The 17,544-nt window shown below is 44.1% G+C and overlaps 1 pseudogene; it reads right to left on the bottom strand.

Moving 5' to 3' along the window:
- Nucleotides 1-14,232: 14,232 nt before the first annotated feature.
- LOC144302514 (glyceraldehyde-3-phosphate dehydrogenase pseudogene) lies at nt 14,233-15,661 on the bottom strand (annotated as a pseudogene).
- Between the last annotated feature and the right edge of the window lie 1,883 nt (nt 15,662-17,544).

Raw genomic sequence — 17,544 nt, 5'->3', positions numbered from 1 at the left:
TGAATCCATGAACAAAACCAAGATTTCTCTCCTGCAGACCTGGGATGGGGGGTGGTTGTTTAGAAAATAAGCAATGACCTTGTAAGAGCATGTACTGATATTTAGTCCTAAGTAATTTAAACCAACTCCTACACTCTATTAAAAGCAAAATTCCCTTGACAAGTCGCTGGTTTAACTTAATAGCCAGTTCCTGGCAGGATGGCTGAGATGCCAGATGTGGTGACCGACAGTCAGAAGAAAAAGCACACAACTGAAAGGCAAATGATAGGGATGCATGAAGATCCTTAGTGGAAACAACAAGGCTTAATGCCCCAACAATACTGCCCAGTGTATCCAATTAACAGGGAAGCGTGAGACCATGACAATAGTTTGCTGTGTATTTAGTGTGAGAACTTTTTTTTTTTTTTTTTGTAATTTGACACCAGGCACACATTTAAGCAGCATTTTACACAGCCCTACATTTACACACAGGCAAAACTACACGCCATGGTTTACCTGTAGGCAGGGTCAAGTTCAGAAATTTCTATCCGTGGTCCTACCAAATTCAATGCCCTCTTTGTATAAAATACTTTGTAAAGCCCCTTTACTATCTTGAAATGAAATCCATAGACAATATAATCTACTTACAGATATAATTGCAATTATACTTATATATAAGTATGTAGATGTATATCACTAAAATATCTGTTGGTGTCTCCCAACCAAAGACCCTCAGGAACACAGTTGTAGTTGAACGTTGCAAGGAGGGAGAATTTGCACCTCTTTTCACGTGGTAGAAAAGATTTGTAGGATTTAGGTTGGTGTTAGGTGACTTCATGGAGGACTCACAGATGCAGTGCTTTGCTTTGGCTTGGATGCTGTCAAGAAGCAGGACCTGTTCTATAATTGGGCATTTTAATACATGTTACCCAGAAGGAGGGCAGACTAGAGCAAAGCTAAAGCTATCGTCATAAAGAGAAGCCGTCACTTGTTTTAGCCAAGACCAGGAGATGTTTAGTCACTTCTGTGGTTTGGACCATGTTCATATTTTGTCTGTGTTCAGACACCATTACAGAACGCTCTTGTTTTTATCTAGATCCATGAAGGTCAGAGTGGCCTTGTCAAACACTGGTGTCCTGTGAAATTGCTTATGTGCAACAGGAGAATACAATGAGTATTCTTAGTGCCATGCTGACTCCCAGGGATCAGGGACTGCTTTTCTCTTTCTCATATCCTAACTGAAATAAAAAGGAGATATAAAAGCAATCAATAATAAAATAATATACACTTCCATATAGAAACACTGTAGCACAACTATACTAGATACATAATAGATTCAGATAGTTGTACTTTCTTCATTTGAGTCAGTTTGGAGTTAAAGTAAGAATATTAGAAGTGTTTCCTTACTGTAAATACAGAAGAATGAGAGAGGTCCAGAATTAAAATCAGAATTAAAGTTAGAATTAAGACAAATAAGAGGCACCTGGATGACGCCATAGGTTAAATATCAAACTCTTGATTTTGGCTCAGGTCATGATCTCAGGGTCATGAGATTCAGTCCCCCCATCAGGCTCTGCTCTGAGCATGGAGCCTGCTTGGGATTCTCTCTCCTTCTCCCACTGCCCCTCTCCCTGCTTATGCTTTCTCTCTCTCTCTCTCTCTCTCTCTCTCTCTCTCTCTCTCTCAATAAATAAAATCTTTAAAAAAAAAAGATAAATAATAGCATGCCACATTCATGCATATGTGATAATAGAAAGAAGGATTAAACTCGATGGAAATAGGAATAACATTAAGTAAATTACAGGCTGACAAAAATGAAAATAGAAGGAAGAACAATATTCTCATAGTAATATTGACTTTATATGAACAGCAATGAAAAAAATTCTTTCTATGTGGAACAAGCTAGTGATGGACTATCTCAGAGATCATCTCTCCAGTCATGAAATTTCAATATTCATTCCAGGCATGCCTCCTACTACTTAAAAAGACCTTGATGAGCATGTACAATAAACCCTAAGATAATGCATATTTTAATCTAATGGGATTTGCTCCAGGCCCCTGACCAGCACTGGTTCCCAAACCTCAGACTGAGGAGGTAGACTAAAAAGACAATGACACTTACCCTGCAGGCTGGGTGCTATGATTAGAGATAATGTTTGAGATGTGCATGGTTCACAGTGTTCTAAGAGTTAGCATTGTCATCATTCCAGTCTGTGCCCGCACGCACACGTACACACACTAAAAAAACAGAGGACGTGTCCTTGCTTGGGTCTCTGGGACTGCAGGGAATGTGCTTGATTGAATGTGCATGGTCATGTTTGCAGGAGAGTCCTAGGCAAGGCTGTTGTGGGGCAGTGTGGGCCAGTACTAGGGGGTCGTGGGGGCTGGAAAGGACAAGTTGCACATGACTGAATTGGGACTTGCTCGGGTGGATATATGGAGACGGAGAGCTGTGTACAACATGCTTTCATATATTTACCTCTATGTCTTTTTTCAGATAGTACAGATCTTCTGGAACATAGTTTCTTGGTTAACATTACAAAAATGCAACCCTACGTTTCACAGGGTTGAGTTTTGTACCCCATTTATTTCATTGTGGCCTGGGGTTATTTTGTGTCATCGGGTGGTGGAGAATAGAGGCTGGATTGGAATACAAAACATCTTAGAGAAGTCAGGCCTTCAAAGGTGGACCACTTGGGACGGAATCAGAGTAACAGTAAAGATCCTGGAGAACAGCAAGGAATCCAAAGTCAATGAAATAATACACGATTTTCACAAAATATTTTTCTTTGCATTGTGCTAAACATCTGGTGTTAATTTTTTTTAAAGGCCTACAAACCCCATGCCAACAAATTGTAGCTGAGGCTCAATCTGTGGCACATACAATGACATTGGGAAAGGGAATTGTTTTTTATGGAATTATTTTTAAGGGTTTCGATCACTGTCAACGCCTTTGTAGCCATTGTCAGTAACTTCGAGAATAAATTTCCACTCTGGCTGTTTTCATTCCTTAACCTTATCCATGTGAACAGGGAGCTTCCTTATCCCACCAGGGCTCTCATTCGCTAGTAACAAAAATGAGCTTGCCTGATCTCATTACACAGATGATAGTCAACAGCTTTCACCATCTCATTGATGTTTCTTAGAACAGTATCATCAGAATTAGTGGAAGAAAAAATCATTTCAACTGGACTTTTTTTCTGTTATTATTCTAGTAACCTATCATTTGCTGGTAACTTGAGTTTCTTCTACAATGGGTTGCCTATTCTATTTTGCAAGCATTTGTATTATTTTGAAAGAAAACAGCAACAACTTTACCTTCTAGTCAAAGATGTTGTTTTTAGCATTCAAGTGAAAATTCTAGTTTTCAAACTTTTTCTTTAAATCTCAGATGAATGATACACTGCCAGCATAATAAATGTGTTTCTTTGTAGAACCTTCGCTTTATCTTGAAAGGTCACTGTTTACTTAAAAAGAACTGCAGAGCTGGCACATTGGCAACTGTTCGCATATGGGCAGATATAAAACCAGATTTTCAGTATTCAACTGAATATTGTTGACTGTTTCCTTTATATTTGACATTTTGAGACACGGGCTAAATCAGCGTATTACCATGTAAATGTAGAATCACCATGAAGAAGACAGTTAACATGCAGTAGATTTGGTGGCTCCAGTGATAAAGGAGGATTGCTGTCAATGACTTTGAAAAACCGTGAACTCAGTAAAGTTTTAAATACAATAGCACAACCTTTCCTTGATGTATACAATTGTTGCTTCCTAGGAAATTTGGTGCTTATTAAACCTTGCTTTAAAAAAGCAAAAACAGAGGCACCTGGGTGGCTCAGTGGTTGAGCATCTATCTGCCTTCGGCTCAGGTTGTGATCCTGGGGTCCTGGGATTGAGTCCTACATCAGGCTCCCCACAGGGAGCCTGCTTCTCCCTCTGCCTGTGTCTTTGCCTCTCTCTCTGTCTCTCATGAATAGATAAATAAATTATTTTTTAAAAATTTAAAAAGCAAAAACAAAAGATAAAAACAAATGCTTTATGCTCATGTGTAAAATGGAATTCATTCTGGGCTCAAATAATTGTATGCTAGTTTTTCATCTACATAATTCTATTAGATTCTAGAATTGGATCATTATAAACAGATTTTTCACTTACATTTGAAAGTCCTAAGGGACACAGGAGAAATCTTGGTCATGCTAATCAGGCCCCACTAAATGCCAGCAGTAACCCCTATTTCATAATGACCAAAACCAAATAAACATTTTCAAAATACCCCTGGGAGCAGTATTGTCCTGCCGAGAACCACTAATTTTTATTAAGATAAAATCACACATCTGTGGTTTACAACCTATGTTACACATGATTTATATAAATACATAATCACATAAACATGATCAGGGCTGTTTTAAGAGCTTTAAGAGGCTCTGGCCCCTAGTTTGGAGGCCCTTGCTTACTTATATCAAGCATATTAAAATGCACACTCATCCTACAGCTAATGCTAATAGCCAGACCTGCTACGTGCCAGGTATCATTCTGAGTATCTTCCAAAAACCCTCTAAAGTAGGCATTATTATTATTTCTGTTTTATAGATGACAAACAGAGAGGTTCAGCTACTTGCCCAGAACTACACAGCTAGTCAATGGTGGAGCCAAAAATACAAAGCTAGGCACTCCAATGCCAACATATTATGGTCTATAGTTTATATTTAAGAATAATTATCACTTATGAGTTAGTTTAGTTGCAGAGGATCTAATGTTTGTCAATTTCAGATGTGGAGTTTGTTTTGTATTTTGAGCCAATCCATTAACTGGAAGTCTCAAACATTATTATAAGGCCCTTGAAAGGCCCCAGATGCCCAGTGTCAAGCCTGCACTGTCTAAAGCCTACAACAGCACCCCTCTTGGACACTCACTTTCTCTCTCCTGTGTGTGTGTGTGCGTGTGCAAGTGCATGCATGCAAGCGCACACTGTAAACAATGACGATGACCAACTGCAGAGGTTGTTCTGGATGGGAAACTCCAGAGGACAATTTTCTGAAGGCCAGTCCTTATCCGCTCTTCTTTCTCTGGGCACTAAAATCACCCATCACTTCTCCTGATCACACTGTCTTCTCAGAGATCCCGTCCCCTTACAACCCCAGAGTCCATGACTATGCCAAGTTTCCCCTCATCTCGGCTGCCTGGATCCTAGAAGACCCAAAGCTTGAGGTGGGGCGGGCAGATGTCACCAGCTAGTTCCCCTCTCTTGAGACCGACAGACTCCATGGGCCCTTTCCCCAGAGGTCTCACAGAATGAAGCTGAAATAGCCACATTTACTGGGCATGTGGTAGAGAAAGCTCAGGAAGGAAGGGAGTAGAGACACTGGCAGAGAGAAGCAAATAGGAGAGAACTTGCGAGGCCAGAGAGAGGGAGCAGGCATGTGAACAAAAATGAAAGAAAGTCCCCAAACCTTCCTGAGGTGTTCCACCCTTCCTATCTTTAGGCTCCGTGAGATCTGGCCCACGGTGGACCCCAGTCCACTTTCCTCTAGGTAAGCCCTGACCATGGAATGGCTGTACCTGCTCCCTGAGATCCTCCTTGTCATGCTGACTTTGCCAATTCCAGACTGAAGACTCGGCAGTGACACCAACGGCCCAAAGCCCGCCTGCCCCACCCACTGGATGGTACCTCTCAGCGAGCTATTTACCTGAGCTTGCTGGGCCCACACAGTGGAGCATCACACAGCCAGAGATGGTCACCTGATGATCTGGAAATTATTCACAAATCGACATCACAGAGAGTAGGTATGTTAGATATGCTGTAGCGTGCATGTCTTCACGTGAAACAGCCTAGTAAGTATCATGGCTGACTTTTCTTCTTTTCTCTTTCTTCCTTCCTTCCTTCCTTTTTTGAGTGGGAGAAGGGGAAGAGCAGAGGGAGAGGAAGAGAGAATCTTAAGCAGACTCCACACCCAGTGCAGAGCCCAATGCGGGGTTCAATCTCACAACGCTGAGATCATGACCTGAGGTGAAATCGAGTCAGACACAACCTCCTAAGGCCAGGCGCCTCTGATTTTTCCTTCTGTTTCTTTTTTTGCTTAAATATTGTTCTGGTTTTACTATTCACCACAACATGGATGAATCTCGCAGAGATGATGATAACAGGAAGTATGCACCAAAGAGCAGATACTGTATAACTCTATATATATGAAATTTGAGAACAGGGAGCCAATCTAGAAGGACAGAAGATGGAATAGTGGCAATTTCTGTGTTGACCAGAAGGGGAGAGAAGGAGAACTCTGGGGGGCCAGAGATGTCCTGTCTTGATCTGGGGGGTGGTCTCATAGGTCTATACATGTGTAAAAATCTGTCAAACAGGACCCTTAAGATTTGTGCACTTAATTGCATGTAAATTATACCTCAATTAAAAGTACAAAGACATTCATCATGGGTTCCTCCCTTCCCCAAGAGTATTCCCTGGTTGGGTATACTCCTCACCTTGCTAATCTATCTTCCTGGATTCCTGACTTCCATTTCCTCTGTCCAGTGCCTGGAAATTTTCCTTTCTGGAAGTGAGCTTTGGAGCTGAGAGCTACCAAATGGAATCAAGATACTCTTGAGGGATCCCAGGTTCTGTGCTCCACGTGCCTGTCTTCAAGTTGTTCCCTGTCAGCTCCAAGTCTCTTGTTCTGTGATAACGGAGCTGGACCCTAAAACCTTTCCCCTTTGCCAGCTGCTAAGCTTTCCCAGTAATAAGCACTGGAAGGAGGCTGGATTGGAAAGGGGTCAGCCTTCCAGGGGCCAGTGTTCTCTCGTGGGCAGCCTCCCACAGCAGGAGACTTTTGCAGCAGCCAGCAGCCAGCAGCGCCAGCACCTCTGCATGACCAGCTCCACACCCTGGCCCCACACCCCAGGGAATTGCTTCTCAGTGAGTTCCGCTGGCACAGCACCTCAGCAGACCTGACCTCCTCCAGTGAGTCCTGGCCACGCCTTTCCGTGATGCGATCTGGATCTCAGCCCTCTTGAGATCTGCTCTCTTGCGGATCTGCTCTGCCCTAGCTCTGGAGGGAGCGGCTGCTCTCTCTATCTGCTAGCCCTGTGTTCATTTGAGTTTTCTCCACCAATTACTAGCCAATCTTCCTTTATCCCAATGCCCTGTTATAGCCAGTAATTCTTTACAGCGAACTTGCCCTGTTCAAGTCGAGGTGCAGTTACCATCTTTGGATTGGGCTCTGACCAATTCATTTTCCTTGTGGGGCTTGGGACTGGCGAACAGAAGTAGCAATTGTCTGAGTAGTGAGACACTGAGGTAAAAGGCCCTGCTATCAAATTGCTGTTTGGTGTCTTAATCTGGTTAGGCAGCTATAACAAAGTACCTTGGACCGGGTAGCTTGAACAGCAGACACCTATTTCTCACAGTTCAGGGGGCTGGAAGTCTGTGATCAGGGTGCCAGCAGGGTCAGGTACCTGGTGAGCACCCTCTTCCGGTTTGCAGATGGGCTCTCCCCATTGAGTCCTCACATGGCAGAGAAAGAGATCCTCTCTCTTTGTCTCATTGTATAAGGGCATTAATCCCGTTCACGAGGTCCACCCTCTTGGCTAGTCACCTCCCAGAGGCCCCGCCTTCAAATACCTTCCCCCTGGGAGTTAAGATAACAACACAGGAATCTGAGAGGGACACAAACATTTAGTCCACAACACCAAGAAGTTATTCTTCCTCTCTGGCCTCAGTTTCTTCTCTAGTAAAATGGGGAAAGTGTCTACTATCCTCTCCTAACTTTGCAGAGATATTACCAGAAGAAAGTGAAAGCACTGTGAGCTACTCAGTGGAATGGTGCTGCTCAAATTTCTGGAGCTATTTGTTGTCACTATAGCCATAAAAACAGCTTTACCTTAAGCACCCACCAGCCCAGGATCACTGCCTACTGAAGGGACTCATAAAATGGACTGTCCTGTAAACTGAGGCCTCTTCATTTATTGCTACCTCTCCTACTACAGGGAGAGAGGAAACAGGTGGAAGAATGCAAGAAGGCCTGGAGGTGTGGGGAGGTAGCAGGATCTCTGGAAGATTCAAGGCAAGGGCAGATTTTAAGGCCTACACCCTATCTACACCCTCAGACTAAGCTGACTGTATGGGGTTCACTTAGCATCAAATTTGTGACTCTGCTCCACAGTGCTGAAGTATGGCTTTTTGTAGGAGGTCTGTTCTGCACAACTGCAGGTGGTGCCATGTGGGTCATAGTTTTGCAAATGGCACTCCCTGGTGTTGTGCAGTGTACAGCCTGGGCAGCCATACACCATAGCCCTGATCAGTTGAGTGAACCTGAGGCTGTTGACATAAGTCCCCTGTGAGTTATCTCCTCCAAGGTCCTGAAGGGAAGGCCCTTCAAGCAAATTTGTGACAACTTGTGAGAATTTGGGTCAACCTCCAGGGGCCATGTAACAATCATAACGATTTCTACCTGACTGTCCATTGTCCCTTACAGGGCAGTGTAACTTCCCTGGTTTCCTTTCCCACCTATAGTTCTTCCACTAGGACCACCATCTTCAGGCTTACAAGTTCCCTTACCTGTTAGTGCAATGTATCACATAACCTTACCGCAGAACAGGAACCCACTTTACAGCAAAGGAAGTGTGAAATGGACATGTGATCGTAGGATCTACTGGTCTTACTGTATTCTTCAGCACCCAAAACAACAGTGACACCTACTACCTGAACCCTCTGGAATCCTATGCCACTAGACCAATAATCAGATTACTGGCAAGGGTGACAATCGACTCTGATTGCCACAAAGACCTAGGGTTGCTATCTGATGGAAGCAGGAAGGACTAGACTGAAACTCAGAGGTTCTATGCTCAGTGATGGTGAGCAGGCAATGATTGCAAGTGCAGCCCAAGGCTCAGACCCCTTGGGGTGAAGGACTAAGTCTTCCCACCAGGCAGCCAACCCATACCTATCAAAGTGCTGGCTGGTGGATAGAGGAACTGTGATGGTGACAGGAGAAGGAGATGATAAATGCCAATGTCAGCTTTCGGACTGGCTACATCAGTGGGGACCACAGCTTATTCTAACTTTCTTAGGGTATGTTCTTACAGAGAGTGTGACTGACCACCTTCTTCATGGGGACACTTGCTGGACTGGACTTGATGGAAGGCAAGAGCAGATCTGAGTGGTATAAGGAACTCTCTCGTACCACTTCAGACCTCTTGGTCACACTCTTACTCCAACCACTGCTTTGACAACCAGTCTTGCACAGATCTCAATCAGTTCTTTGCCTGTGCAACCTGACAGTGCCTTGCCTTGGGCCCAGTGCCACGTACAACCGACTCTGTCCTCTATGCTATTGGCACCTTTATATGTGCAGCCCAAAATACAGGGAAATTTAAGGCTTATGGGGCTATTCTTAGAGTCTAGGGCTTAGATCGATGGGGGATGGAAGCCAAGGATAAATTCTTCCTCTTTCAACCCCCAATCAGACAGCCCTGCAATACATTTATGAGGCTTATCAGACAGTGCCCTAGTTTGAGCATCAGTCACACATAGCAATGGGCAACTCAAAAACACCTTCTTCCTTCTCTGTTTCATTTCCTTTACTCTTCACTCTTGCTCCCTGAAATCACACTCCAAACCAACTGCCCACATGAAAGCCTTTATCTCGATCTCTACTGTGGAGGAAACCCAGATAAGATGCATGGCCACACCTAATAACTGCAAAGGAGGTTGCACCAGTGATGTCACTGGGCAGCTCTGTGTCCAGTTCTGTCACTATGGAAGGAGGAAGGGAGTTTTGGTGTCCAGCTAGCAGTTTCAGCAGGGAAGCGTGGAAACATTTGACAAGGGCTCCATCCAAAGAGATAAAAATAATAAAAGTTTTGACATTTGAAGAAATAGGTAGTAAAACTTCCCTTGCCCTGGGAGAGGAGGACATTCCCTTGGCCATGACCAGTACAGTGGAGAGAGAAGAGTGGAATTCCAAGGGTCAGATGGCTAGAATGTGACCACACTTAGTGGACAGGAAGGAAAGAAGGAGCCACTAAGGGAGGAAAACATGAGAAGCTTGCATAAGGGTGAGGGAGGATGGCAAAAACAAGGGGTAAGGTTGCTACTCACAAACCTATTGTGGCCATAGGTAAACTATAAATTTGGCCATAAATACCATCAATACAAGCGTCCTAATTTGCCTCCCTTTCCTGTCAAAACACTTCCCTTTCTTGACTCAGCATCTCTGCTTTCTTTGTTGTCTCAGAAGGAGCTGTTTCTTCTTGCTTATGTTCACCCCCTTCCCCTTCCGCCACCATGTCTTAGACTCTCACTTTTTCAGAACTTGCTTCAAATATCCCTGTTCTCTTTCCTCTCTTCATTTTCACAGATTCTGTCTCTGTCTAGATTTCCCTCATTCTCACTTCTTTTCCCTTTCCCCAAAACTGGCAGAGAACAGTGCATTTGCCTTGTCTCCGTATCCTCAGCACCCACTCTTAGCTAACCCAGCCTAGCTCCAGTCCTTGTCCCTTAATGGAAACTGTTCCAAGATCAGCAATGACTCCCAGTTGCCACTCTAGGGCTTCTCATTTGTCTCAATCCTACAGGACTTTCTGCACAATTTGTCACTCTTAAGCTCTGAAAACTCATTTCTTCCTGTGTCTTGCTGACCCTTCTCTGACATTTCTGCCCTGTCCTTCTCATTAGCTCTTCTGGTTCCTCCTGCCCTGTAAATATGGGTTCTCCCAAAGCCCAACCTTCTTGCTGTGCATATTCTCTCAAGACAATCTTGTCTACTCACATTGCTTCAACTTTTCCTTTTTATTAAGATATTCCCCAGATAGCCATCTCTACTACTGTATTTCAGACCCACATTCCCAACAGCTATCTGGGCACTTGCACACAGAAAACCAACCAATATTTCAAACTCAAGGAATTCTTGCCAGAGAATAGCTATTTTTTGCTATATGAGAGTTGTAAATTATATGTATTTATTTTCCACTTTTACTATAATGATAAGAAAAGCAAGGTTCGACACACACACACACACACACACCACAGGATCCTGAGCATTAGCAAGCAACACTCTGGATTCCCAGTATGTGATTTTGTTCTCCTTCTTCCACCACATACTTCCTGGCCATTCTATAGATTTGCACTTGTCAATAATTAAAGCCACAATGTCAGTCATGCATCCCAGTTTCTGCCCTCATCTTCTATCTTTCTAGCCCACTCCCTCATTACCCAAACTGCAGAGAACTTTGCCCCACAAGGACCTCAGATCAAGACCCTATCTCCTTTCCCAGTCCTGTGATCCCCAGGTATCCCCTCTTCCCTCTTTACCAAATTTAAATTCCTCATCCAATTATCATGATTGTTCTGCTTATTACAATCTTAATTCCTTTGCCCCTCTTTCACTTCACAGTATTCTCTTAGAAAAACCCTACAAACCAGGTTAAATCCAGCCCTCCACCTCCTGCACACAGGCCCTCATACACTTGAATGTGGCTGGAGAAAGACATAAAACTTTCCAGTTTTCACTCTAAATTTATAACCATAAACCTCAATCACATCTCTACTGTAACCAGGCAATCATTCTAATCATCCTAAGCCTTTCACTCTCCTATGTCCTACATAATGATTTTTTCACCTATTTTCCCCTCAGATCCTCAACACCTTGTCCTTCACTCTCACTTGTGATCTTGCTTCCTACTTCACTGAGGGAATTATATCTGTCAGGAGAGACACATCATCCTACTACTGCGCCTGTGCCAGCATATTCTGTTTTACCTCCTTTGACTGTGGATAAACCATCAGTGGTCCTGTCTAAAGCCAAGCTCGCACCTACTCAAGGATCTTTCTCCAGTGATTCTATCCTCATTCTCTCACATCATCAGATTTTCTCTCTACTGAATCCTTCCCATAAGCATATAATCATACTGTTATTTCTCCCATCCTCAAAGGAAAACTCTTTCTTGACCCTTCCTTCTCCTCCAAGTACCATCTTATTGCTCTGCTCCCCTTCATAGAAAAGCCATTTGAAGCATTACTTGTACTTATTGTCTCAAATCCTTTTCCAGTTCTCTACTGAATCCACTGCAGTCAGGCTTTCGCCCCCAGCACACTACTAAAATGTCTCTGAACAAGGTCACCAGTGACTTCCATGTTGCAAAATCCAATGATCAATCCTCAGTCCTCATTTTGCTTAACAGCATCTGGCATAGCTGATCACCCCTTCCTCCTTAAAATACTCTCTACCAAGACACCACACTCAGGGATTTCTCCTCCCTCACTGACTGTTCCTTCTCAGCCTCCTTCCTCTTCACTTCGCAGTACTCCTTCATTTCTTTGTCTATACTAACTCCTTTGGCAATCTCATCCAGTGTCATGATAGTGTTATGATTTTAAATATGCTGAAAATCCCCAAAATGTATCTCTCTAGTCTTGAACTCTTCCTTGAATTCCAAATTTGTATATTCCACTGTCCAAAAGAGAATTCCTGATTTTACACCTCCCCCAAATCTGTTCAACCTGCAGTCTTCATGTAATAGTAATTCTGTTTTTCCATTGCTCACTCCAAAAATCTTGGACCTTGAGGCTTTTTCTTTTACACCCAAATCCAATCCATGCTTTTGCTCTATATTCAGAATATGTTCAGAATCTCATCACCAAAACTAATACCACCCTGATAAAAACCACTATTATTTCTCACCTAGGTTAATACATCAACCTCCTAACTGGTCTTCCTGCTTTCGTCCTTGTCCCCTACCCCATCAACCAAAACAGAAGTCAAATAAAATCACTCCTCTGCTCAAAATCTTCTAATGGTTCCTCAAATCACTCAGAGTAAAAACGAAAGTCAGATGTTAAGAATAGCTACCATGGCTTCCATGGTGAAACCTCAGGTGTGGGGCCTTCTAGCCAGGTGTCTATGACTTTGTATCATTGGAACATTTGTTCTATTCCTAAGGCTATAGCACTCTTCAAGTTTGCTATCACTGAACCAAGAAAGAAGGCATACACAGATTTCTACAGAAATTATAATTCCATAAAAGGTTCTGAGGAGATGAGAAAGGCTGACATCTTTCAGAGCATGAAGTGATTTGAAATATAAAGAATTTCTTGGGGTGCCTGGGTGGCTCAATTGGTCAAGCGTCTACCTTCAGCTCAGGTTATAATCCTGGGGTCCTGGAATAGAGCCCCTGTGTCAGACTCCCTGCTCAGTGAGGAGCCTGCTTCTCCCTCTCCCTTTGCCCCTCACTCATGTTCTATCTCAAAAGAATAAAATATTTTTTAAAAATTTATTTGGATTGAGTTCTGTGGAAGTTTGTCACTGACCTATGTTCCTGAACTGCATCACATGAATATGCAGGCTAAGGAATAGTTTGTCTTGATAAATGCACAATTAACAAGAACAACAACAAAAACCAAAGTTATTTTGGTGGCTTCCTGGGCTCTTCATTCTCCAGCCCCATCTGCAGCTACTCCCCACTCTTGCTCACTTTGATTCAGCCACTTTGGCCTCTTCACTGTTTCTCAGACACTCCAGACCCACTCATGACCTCATGGGTTTTGCATAGCAGAGTCCTTTCCAAATGACCTCATGGCCTACTCTCTCAACTCCCTGAAGTCTTGGCTCTAAAGTCACCATCGCAGTTGAGGCCTCCCTTGACCACCCTATTTAAAGTTACAACTTCCTCTCCCAATATTCCCAGTTTCCCCTACTATCCTTCATTTTTCACATTTATCAGCTTCTAACACATTATGTGATTTATTTATTATGTTCATTGTCTGTTACCCTCACTAGAATATAAGCTCCATGAGAGTATGGATTTTCTTTGCTGATGCATTCTTAGTGCCTAAAATAGGGCCTGAGACATGCTAGATTTAAGTTAATATTTATTCAATGGATGAATAAAGTGGATGGGTCTTGAACATTTATCAGTCTCAGGATGTTTCAGTCAATTGGGTTCTACCATAAGGGAGCTGTTTGCTTGAAGTGTTTCCAGAAAACAGGACCACCCAGAAACCCACCAGGGAGCATGCATTTATTTATAACAACCATTGCCCGGATGCCTGGGTAGCTCAGTGGTTGAGTGTCTGCCATTGGCTCAGGGCGTGATCCTGGAGTCCCGGGATCGAGTCCCAATTGGGCTCCCTGCATGGAGCCTGCATTTCCCTCTGCCTAGGTCTCTGCCTCTCTCTCTCTCTCTCTCTGTATCTCTCATAAATAAATTTTAAAAATTCTTTAAAAAAAAAAAAAACAACCATTGCCAATGTATTACCACTTATAAAATATCACCCCTGTTGATTTTATCCTCAAAACCTTGTATCATCTTTTTTTTTTTTTTGGCTGGTACATGACAAGGTAGGGCTCCCCAAGCCCCTCCCCTTCCTCAGGGTCTAGGATGTAAATTAGAGGTCAGGAGATTCTCAGTGTGTTGGGGGATTAAGTTGGGGCAGGGACTCCCCAACAGCTGAGGGCCTCTCTCTTCCTCTTGTTCTTGCTGGGGCTGGTGGTCCAGGAGGCTCTTACTCCTTGGAGGCCATGTGGACCATGAGGTCCACCAGCCGGTTGCTGTAGCTGAATTCATTGTCATACCAGGAAATGAGCTTGACAAAATGGCCATTGAGGGCAATGCCAGCCCCGGCGTCGAAGGTGAAAGAGTGAGTGTCACTGTTGAAGTCGCAGGAGACAACCTGGTCCTCAGTGTAGCCCAGGATGCCCTTGAGGGGGTCCTCCGATGTCTGCTTCACTACCTTCTTGATGTCATCATATTTGGCAGCTTTCTCCAGGTGGCAGGTCAGATCCACAACTGATACATTGGAGGTGGGGACACAGAAGGCCATGCCAGTGAGCTTCCCGTTCAGCTCAGGGATGACCTTGCCCACAGCCTTGGCGGCACCAATGGAAGCAAGGATGATGCTCTGGGCAGCCCCTTGCCGTCACACCATAGCTTCCCAGAGGGGCCATCCACGGTCTTCTGGGTGGCAGTGATGGCATGGACGGTGGTCATGAGGCCCTCCATGATGCCAAAGTGGTCATGGATGACTTTGGCTAGAGGAGCCAAGCAGTTGGTGGTGCAGGAAGCATTGCTGACAATCTTGAGGGAGTCGTCATACTTCTCGTGGTTCACGCCCATCACAAACATGGGGGCATCAGCAGAAGGAGCAGAGATGATGACCCTCTTGGCCCTGCCCTTCAAGTGAGCCCCAGCCTTCTCCATGATGATGAAGACCCCAATGGACTCCACAACATATTCAGCACCAGCATCATCCCATTTGATGTTGGCGGGATTTCGCTCCTGGAAGATGGAGATGGACTTCCTGTTGATGACAAGTTTCCCGTTCTCAGCTTTGTGCCATGGAATTTGCCATGGGTAGAATCATACTGGAACATGTACACCATGTAGTTGAGATCAATGAAGGGGTCATTGATGGCGACAATATCCACTTTGCCAGAGTAGAAAGCAGCCCTGGTGACCAGGCGCCCAATACGGCCAAATCCGTTCATTCCAACCTTCACCATCGTGTCTCAGGGACGTGGCTGGCACTGCACCAGAAGATGCGGCTGTCAGTCAAACGGGGAGGAGCAGAGAACCTGTATCATCATATTTTATAGATGGGGGAACTAAGGTGTATAAATGTTAAGTAACTTCTGAAAGGTGACATAGCTAATAAACGGCAGAATTAGGATTCAAATCCTGGCTATTTTGATTGTGTATCATTTCCCTACACTGACCAAATTTTAGCAATGGGGAAAATAATTTTTCTACTATTTGAATGAGGGGGAAGGAAGGCTGAAGTAAACAAAAGTGGAGAAACCCCAGGAATATAGGGCATGCCCAAGTGCCCACGTGGACACTCAGGAGATGAGAGCACGTTACTGTATGATAAGACAAATAGGCAAGAATTTTAGCTTCATGTAAAGAAGATGTAGCCTTGCATTCAGCTAGAGAGCATGCTTCAGATGTGCTCCCAAGAGTCAGATAGAGATAGACCAGGGGCAAGGTTGGCCAAAGCCAGGGAGATCACTAGCATAACTGAACACAAGTCTATCTGGCCAGTGAACAACAAAGCCAATTACTGAAATATCAAGTTTGCAGTGAGAAAAGGGTTTATTTGAGAGGCAGCCAAATGAGGAGACAGAAAGAGGAACCTCAAATCTGCCTCTCTAAAGGGGGAGAGAACAAGTTTTTTATAATCATAGGGGTTGAGATTATATACATATTGATGAAAAAGGAAACCTATGACTATTCATGAGGAAAGATGGAGCATGCACATTGAGGAAACACATATGTAACATACATCCTATAATCACTTTGGGGTGGAGACTTAACATCAGAACAAGGCAAAATTCAACCCCTGATATCAGGAGGTCATTTTAGGTCAAGGGAAAGGGACTATGGGCATGGTCCAAGAGCCAGGATAAACTGGATGGGGTCTTGGGCTTATCCTGAGTGAAGAAAGCAGGGCCTTGTTTTTGTTTTTTAAGATTGTAATTATTTATTCATGAGAGAGGCAGAGACGTAGGCAGAGGGAGAAGCAGACTCTATGCAGGGAGCCTGATGTGGGACTCGATCCTGGGACCATGGGATCATGTCCTGAGCCAAAGGCAGATGCTCAACCACTGAGCCACCCAGGCATCCCTTATTCCTGGACTAGAACCATATTAGTTGACCTTAAGTCCAGTCTTCTACAGAAATAGCCAGTGTGTTTATTAGTGGGGATCTAAAAAGACACAATACCTGATTGGAGAGAAACGGTTCTCTGAAAAGCAAACTTTAAACTTTCTGCTAGTTTCGATCTGGAGCATGGTTTCACTAGGTCAGTGAGGAAAGGGATGTTCAAGTAAGATGATGCACCAAGAACCTCACATTCATTAGTGCACTGAAGTCCCACCGCCAATAAGGTGCAGTAGGGACTCTTACCCAATTTGGGCTCAGAGAGAAAAAGAGAAAATGACCTCCCAAGGTCACACAGTGGTCTCAACCAGTCATGTAATATCCTCAAGAGTAGTGCACATTGGCCCGGCACCCAGAGGATTTGTGGGACGACATCAAGTATGTACTCCTCAATCAAAAGTCCAGATTCCAGGGTCACTCTGGACCAACATGGAAATGATGCCTAATCAGTGCATACCAGGGTCACAGAAGAACTCTGATCTTGGTTTCAGAGAAAGGCCTAAGACCTAGTTCTTTCAGCTCAAAAGAGGGATCCAGGAGGGCTAACTCCCCGGCCTAACATCCAAGCCAAACCCTGTGAGGAAAGGGCTCAGCTCAGGCAAGACGGTAACTGCAGGAGGACAGGGCTCTGTGCTGGGATCCCATCTCTTCCTCAGTGCTTTCTCAGCATGCTTGGGCCTCCTTTTCTCAATAATTCTGTAAGCTCATGAGCAAAACATGCTGGGGCTTGAACAGGTGGTCCACAGGGAAAAAAAAAACGGAACCACACACACAGGGGGGGCTGACTGGTTCTAAACAGGATGAGGGTGCAGGGAGCTCAGGGTTGTTGCTGCTGGTTTGTTTGTTTCTTTTTTTTAAGATTTTATTTATTTATTTGAGAGAGAGAGAGAGAGCACCTGTGTGCACATGAGCAGA

This window comes from Canis aureus, chromosome 31 (genome assembly GCF_053574225.1).
Source record: "Canis aureus isolate CA01 chromosome 31, VMU_Caureus_v.1.0, whole genome shotgun sequence".
NCBI classification, from domain to species: Eukaryota; Metazoa; Chordata; class Mammalia; order Carnivora; family Canidae; genus Canis; species Canis aureus.
The sequence above is the reverse complement of the archived record's forward strand: the minus strand, read 5'-3'. Positions and strand labels throughout refer to the sequence as shown.